The sequence below is a fragment of the Fundulus heteroclitus genome, chromosome 5, assembly GCF_011125445.2.
Source record: "Fundulus heteroclitus isolate FHET01 chromosome 5, MU-UCD_Fhet_4.1, whole genome shotgun sequence".
NCBI classification, from domain to species: domain Eukaryota; kingdom Metazoa; phylum Chordata; class Actinopteri; order Cyprinodontiformes; family Fundulidae; genus Fundulus; species Fundulus heteroclitus.
In genome coordinates this window covers 22,376,616-22,384,599 of record NC_046365.1, presented here as the reverse complement: position 1 = coordinate 22,384,599, position 7,984 = coordinate 22,376,616, and positions in this window count along the sequence as shown.

Genomic DNA, 7,984 nt, shown 5'->3' with positions numbered 1-7,984 from the left:
TGAGAAGTTTCAGGAATCACACAGCAGTTGGATCAAAGCCTGTGCAGTCAGGCCTGTGAACCCATTCCCCGCTGAGCACGCACCAGCAAACGAAGACTCACTGATCATCAATTAGATTTAAATGCCTTGATTAATGTTTTATGCTGTTCTGAAGCCAAATATTCCTCTTTATCATAAGTCCTTAAGTTTGCAGACGCTCAAAACTTTTATACAGTGGGGCTTCTCAGCAGTTACAATTATTTCCATGGTAGTGGTCCATAAATCAGATTTAACTTATTTAATGGCACTGTCTATCATGACTCTTTTTCTGTGTTTTGCAGATGACCGTGATGAGATGCACAGCCGAGCGCCGGCCTGAGGAGATAGTTTTAGGGCGGGGTTCTGTGGTGAGGTTACTAACAGTCAATAGCTTACCTGCAACTTAGACAGCAGTTCTCTGAACAGCTTCAGTTTGAAGAAAAAACGCTGGTTTTCCTCACAGATTTGAGATAATGTCCAATCAGAGCGAGAAACGGTTTCAGAATGGATTTTAATCATCAATAAACAACTCTGCTCTAAATAATCTCATTCCGGTATCCAAATGCTATTTTATAAGCCTATGAAACACCAACATTTGCATTAGACAGGTTTTTTTTTTTTTACTGCAGACTGCTTCGGTATGCAGCACGATCATGAATGTTTGCTATACTTGATTATATTATATTATACTATATTATATATTTTTTAAGTTTTATAAATCACAGATTTAACTATTTTTTGTGTTCTATTAAACCACATGCAGCATGTTTTTGAAATCTATTTACAAGGTCATATTTGCTGTTTCCTTTTTCAAGCAACCAACCACCTAAAAACCCTCTTGTTTGTTAATATTTAATATTCATTCACAATAGGTGTGTTTGGTATCTAATTTCCTTTGATTTATTGTTATATTTTAGGATTAGTTATCTGGACACTAAATTAGTAAACTGGACACCGATGGAAAAAGTGGCTTTACAATATATCCAAAAAATAATCTTCAGCTTCTCTGAACAACTTAAGCGGTTACATATTTATTTCCCCCTAAAAACAAAAGTTTCAGTCTGACAGGTTCTTAGCAGAGGGACTTTGCTCACATTATTGAAGTAAATAAAGAAAATGTGTGTTTCGTGACTCCAGGTCCGTGCACAGAACCACTTCATTAGCATTTGCAACAAAATTTCCTTCTGTGTAAATGCAATGCTTTTAATGCGTATTTTCATTATTATTCATCACAAGTACGGCGAAGCAGGTACGTAGATGTCACGTTGGACATCATTAAACTTTAAATAGAAATGTATTTCTGCACAGTCGACCCCCTCATCATCGTTTTATTGCTCCTGCTTGGCATGTCTGCTGAATTTCTCCACAAAACTCACCCTTCCCGAAAGATAAAAAGCACAAATCGGGCATTTGTGCGCTTGGAGCTGTGAGAAAGAAAGCCCCATTCACATGAGATCAAAATTGTAACATTAATCACAGTAGCTGGTAAATGACTCGCCTTGTTTACTCCTGAGATGTTAGATGAGAAGCTGTGGTATTGGTTTGAGGTTAAAGCCTCACTTCGGCCTACACAATTTCCCAGCAGGTAATTTGAATGAGAAACGGTGGCCGTGTTTATCTTTCAGTGCAGAGAGGTGAGAGTTATTGTTAGACATGTTCCTGATATCATAAATAGAAGTTTAAAAAGGGAAATCTCAGGTTGCTGCAGTGAGGATTTCGAACCTGAACAACACATCCAGGAATTGAAGAACAGAGATATTGAGGAAGCATACCTTTAGTGCAGGAAATCAGAGATACAGTATTTGCAGTGCAATAGATGAGGGGAACTTACACTTCCAACACTGACCCCCCCCCCCCCCCCAACACACACACACACACACACAACAAAATGCGGACCAACGATATCTTTTAATACAGATCACAGTAATCGGTTTCACCACACATGTGAAAACCTTGCCACGTAAGCGCATTGGAATAGTGGTGGAAAATCATCACATTTGAACTGAAAGACAGATGTTCTGTGCATTTTTCATGGCACCCCGGCAACGCTTTCGCAGTGGGAGGTTGCTTTTCTGGCTGCAGTTCTTCGGTTTTGCAGATGATATGGGAGACTGCTTGCAAAACAAAAAAAAGATTTCCTATGTGCAGCATTAAGGGGAGGGACCTAACCTTAAATTAAAAAAAGAAACAAGTCAAGGCGTGATGGAAAAAGAGACGCGGGAAGTTCCGCGCGCAGGAAAACAATTAGATTGAAGCTAAAAAAAAAAAAAATGACGTTCATTGGGCAAAAACAGGTGTATAACAGAAGACCGACTAGGCAAGGAGTGGAAATAAGGCTGAATTTAAGAAAGAGTCCAGAGTCAGGTGGCGATGATGAAGCAATGCGAGAGTAGTTTTCTGATTCAGAAACCAGAATCAGAAATCCTTCCAATGTGTTTATGAAACTCATAAGAATTATATCAACTTTACGAAAGCAGTAAGACCTTAAAGGGGCAATCGTGGAAAAAATCCACTTATTAGCCCTTAAATACATTTTGTTATGCACTTGGAGTCTCAGAAAATGTGTAATTAGTCCGTCCAGGAGCTGCATATCTATCTGTATATTCTGTTTGGGTCATTGTTTTCAAGCCGTTCAGTTTTTTTTTTTCTGTTTTGTGTCACGTTTTTTATTTCTTAGAGCGGTTTTGTGGTCCAAGCTGATGAACGCCTAAGCTACAAGTGGATAAGTCATTAGTTGGTCATTACACCATCCACCAGCATACTACAAAAATGGACGAACGAGGTTGAGTGGAACTCTCTACAAGCTGGAGGGAGGCGCGGGGAGTGAAGGGCCTCCTTCAGATTTAAAGAGACAAAAACAAGTTGCTCTCAGATGCATCTCAGAACAGGGATAAAAAGGGGAACATGAGGGTAAAATAACGAGGAATTGAGACTAAAGCACTGCAGTTCCAACTTAAAAATTTCTGTGCGAAAAGGAAGAATATGTCCCCTTTAATACAAGAAAGTTAAATAGGGTTGAGAAAAGATGTAAAAACGCAGACGCCTGGCCGCGGGCACCATGTTGATGACCCCCTGCTCTAGAGTCTAGGAGAAAAGTGCTACTTCAAAGCAAGCATACACATCTGCATCAACATCATTAATGCTGCAGATGTTGTGTCTGCAGGTCACATTTCCATGCAGAACGTACGTTCGTCGACCATAAAGCAGCCTTTAAATGCCATCAACCCAGACATCCACCATTAGAAGCTCAGTCAGCTCACAGTGCTGCCCTCCACATCACTGGATCACCTGCTTCCTAACTGACTGTCAGTAGCAGGTGAGACTGGGGAGCATCTTCTCCTGCACAAGAACAATTAGTGCTGGCACCTCCCAGGGGTGTTAGCTCTCCCCACTCCTCTCTGTACGCCAATGATTGCATTTCAACTTCTGAAGTTTGCACCACTGTCATTGTTCTGATCCAGGTCAGTGACGGGTCTGATTACAGACAGTGGAAATGATGTTGGACTTCTGGAGCGCACCCTTCACACTGCCTCCCCTCACCATCCTCAACAACACTGCGGTGGATCACTTCCGGTTTCTTGGAACCGGCCTTTCTCTGGACCTGAGATGGTCCTCTCACTTAGATACGGCTCAGAAGAAGGCCCAGCAGAGACTGTACTGCCTGCATTAACTCAAGAAGTACAGACTTCCACAGAGGTGCTGGCCATCTTCTACACTGCCATGATTAAGTCTGTCCCACTGCAAAAACAGAACTAAAAATAAGTAAAACATTTTGTCCTTATTATTATTTGTCCTTGATTTGAGCAGATAAATAAGATGATTTGCCAAGAGAATAAGATTTTTCCACTTAAAATAGGAACAATTCATCTCCATCATCTTATTTCCATTGCAGGATGTCTAATTATCTTATCTTAGGGGCAAAAATACTCATTCCATTGGCAGATAATCTTATTTACTGGCTCAAATCAAGGACGAATAGACTAACTTTAAGAACATTTTACTTGTTTTTAGATCCGTTTTTGCAGTGGCACTGTGTTGGTTGGGAATTAGATCTGCAGAGAGGATCATGACCTTCCCTCCAACTTGTACAGGTCTAGAATCAGGAAAGAGCAACTAATGTTCTCTGCAGACCACACACACACACACACACACACTGTTTAGACTTTTTACCTTTAGGTCAGTACTACAGAGCGCTGTTTACAAAACGTTTCCGTATTTCATATACTTACTGTATACCTAGAATGTCTTAATTTAGGTCAAAGAGGAACCGAATCAAATTTCTTGCCTGTGTCACATTATTGGTGATTAAGGCTGATTCTGATTTTTAAAGAAAGTTAATTTGTAGTTCTGATGAAGAAGTTTTAAACCAGTTATCAGTTCTACAATGTTATTCTTCACTCCTGCACATACCGTTACAATTACATGCAGATATACAATTAGGTAAAAAAAGACGATGATGTCATTTAGCAACTTCTTGCTGTTTTCTATACTCAGGAAGCCAGTGAGTAGAGCAGTAGTCACACCTTAGCTTTTTTTTTGTTCATTGTTTATATGTGGTTGTCGGTCTGATACGTCCATGACGTAAAAGCCAGATGAAATGTGATGGGACCGTTCAGTCTGAGGTGTCGTACAAAAGCATGAGGTAATTCTCTGATTCAGGACGTTGTATGAATGTGACCTGGGTCTGACTTGGATCATATTCTGCAGATTTACTTAGTTTATTCATCATTTAGCTGATTGGCTCATTAGTAGAGGACTGTGTAGGACGAGGGACACAGCTAAAAGTTGCAGAACATCGACCTTCAAGGATTGGAGTTTGAGATCCTTTATTCAGAACAATATTTTTTGTCTCGTTACCCAAATAACTCCAAAAGTGGGGCATCCGTCCGGCGCACTGATTTAAAAATTGTAAGCACCAAAGAGAACCAATACGACAATAAGCAAAAGTCCAGTAGCGAGACACCTGAGGAAGTAAAAATTAGCTACGTCATGTGACTAAGAGGTATAAGGACAATCTGGGGAAACAAACAGCTAAAAGCGAATGCAGACAGAATGATGACTAATACCAAGCAGGTTGGACCAAAGCAATTGGAGAATCATCTCAACTCAGAGCTTTACTGGAGCTAAGCAACAACAGGAAATAACAAAAAACGAAGGACGCAGACTGAAAACACACACAGGCTTTCAAAAGAAAAGAAAAGGGGGGAAAAAAACAGGGAAAAAACATCCATTTTCTACACCTGCTCAATTCACAAGGAGTCATTTAATGGTATAGTTGGTAATCCTGTTCATAAACACTTTTTGTTATACAGGGTAAAATCGTCCCTCTGGGAGCTGCAGGCCTGTAAAAAACTCTGGCTGCACATACGCACTTCTGGTGTTTATGTATCCGGTTAGCTTAGCGGCTAGGTTAGCAGTTAGCTTCTGTGTTAGCCGTTAATTGTAGCTACGCTGCTCTCACCGTAGACTTTGAACATGGCTGAGAGTAGCAAGAAGCAAACTGCGTTCATGTTTATGAGAAGAAGAGGAAGGCCTCAGTAGAAAAAAAATAAGACCAGAGTGGATTTTGGAGATTTTTTTCACGCACATGAGTAGTTAGCAGACCCTAGCTTTAACGGTCAATTTATCAGTTATCAGTTTGAATCAATGTACTTTTTTTGTAGTCAAGAAATGTCGTGAAACATGGAGCTAAATCATTTTTTTGTTTCTATGGACTTAGTGTGACAACCTATTTTTGCATGTGTGTGTCTATTTAAAACTAGACGACTTCTGAACTATGAACATTACAGGTTCCCTTGATCAAACTAAATAACCCTGAGTGACCTCCAGTAACCAAATAAACTTACAGGAGCCACATAACCACTTTTCCTTGCAGTTAGAGTCTTATGTCTAAGTAGTCAAACAATCCATCAATCCACCCATCGTCTACCCACTTCATGATGTGAGTGGGCACAAAACGTCTCCCTGGTGGGTAGGAACTCATTCTTGGTTGGTACAACAAAACATCTCATTGCAGTCAGCTTCGTATTGTACCTGAAAAATAGTATCAGTAATATCATCTTTATTGTCATTGAAACATACATTGAAGCATACATTACAATGAAATTTGTTCTCTGCTTTTAACTCATCACCCTTGGGGAGCAGTGGGCTGCCATGTGTGGCACCCAGGGAGCAATCTGGTGTTAAGGGTCTTGCTCAGGGACCCAGAGTGCAGGCGCTGGGGATCGAATCCGGGTACTTGCATCCTTCTCTGAGTGCAAGCACACTGCTCTAACCACTCGGTCAACACTCCTTTCAATCTGGGTGTGAAAGGATCAGCCCGCTGAAGAGAAGCAGCATGATCCTGCCGCCACCACGCCTCACCATGGGGATGGAGGGTTCAGGATGATGTGCAGCTGCAATTTTCTGCAAAGCATGCTATTTTGAACGTAGGTCAAGAATGTCTATCTTTCATCATTTGATTTAATCTTACTATAAAAAAGCAAAAATGTGAAACAGTCAAAGACGAATAAGCACCTTTGCAAGGTTAAGTCCCTGGGTGGGCTGCTATTTGTAAGAAGACAACACTAGAGGCAACGCTGTGGAGGCACCTTCAGGAAATAGAGCCACTACCACAATATACATTTATATCGCGGTCCATCCAGCCACAGTAGAAGCTACTTGCTTATTTTATTTTGTCTATCAAGGTGACAGAACAATACAAACGCCGTACCGCTGCGGCTCCTATACTTTAACCCATCTAAAAAAAAAAATCACCATGACTTGCATTTACTCTCACATGTTTCTTCTACGCTGCAGCACACTGTGTACTTTATGGGAAATGTTTACCAAGAAGCGCAGAGCAGTTACAGGGGGAAGGACAGTGTTTCTAATTGTGTGGTTACTGGCGAGATCAGTGGTGCAAGTCTGGTGAAACTGTGTGTGGGCACGCGAGGCGCAATCCGGCGCTCTCACTGTCACTGGTGAACATCGAGACTCAGCACTTCTCCTCTCCAAAGCTTCCTGGAAGTAAAAGGCAGCAGAGATGCAGAGAAGGGGATGCCACGATATGTGGCCACCTTCACCACCTCGAGGGTGGCTGAGAGACGGCGTGTTGGGTGAAACACGAGCAAACGTGACAGAGGTATTTCCATGGACCCGTATCTCACAGGGGAGTTCTTCAAAAGTTGGTTTGCCACCCCCGGGCTCGGTTCAACTGTACTCAACCAGCTTTATTGATAACATCTGCACAGAACACATTTTAATTCGAATTTGGCAATACTGTAAATAGGCTTGTATCTAGAGATGTGTTTATCACATAATCTAATTCCTTCCAGTGAAAGGGATTACAGTCATGATACATGCTGAGTTCATTCTTTCATTAGTCATTCAAGTCCTTCAAAATTTCATCTGCACCATCACTTGGCTCGGTAATTGTTGTTTCACAGGCTCAAAGAGATGACTCCAGTGACTGAAGCCCACTTCTATTTTATTTACCAGAAGTGGTTCACCAGACTGGGTTTTCTGTCTCTCTCGCTTGCAAACACACACACGCACACACACACACACACACACATTCACACACTGGCAGGAACTTTCCTGTCAAAGTTGATTTCATTCTAAGAAAGTTGAGCGTGTGAGTATAATAGAGGTCAGAGGTTATCACTTGTTATATTATTTTACTCACACACACACACACACACACACACGCACACACGTTGATATATATATATATCATTGTGAGGACTGCTATTATTTTTCTATTGCTTTCTATGCCCTAAACCTGAACATAACCCTAACCCATGGGTACATACCTCACCCTAAACATAACAAAAACTCAATTCACAACTTAGCCCTAAACCTAAGCATTAGCCCAATGTGCATTGTGAGGACCTTGCAAAATGTCCTCATAACGCCAGTTCTCCACACAACGTTGGTCTACTGTCAGGTTCTGGTCCTCATAACGATAGCTATACATGCCACCCCC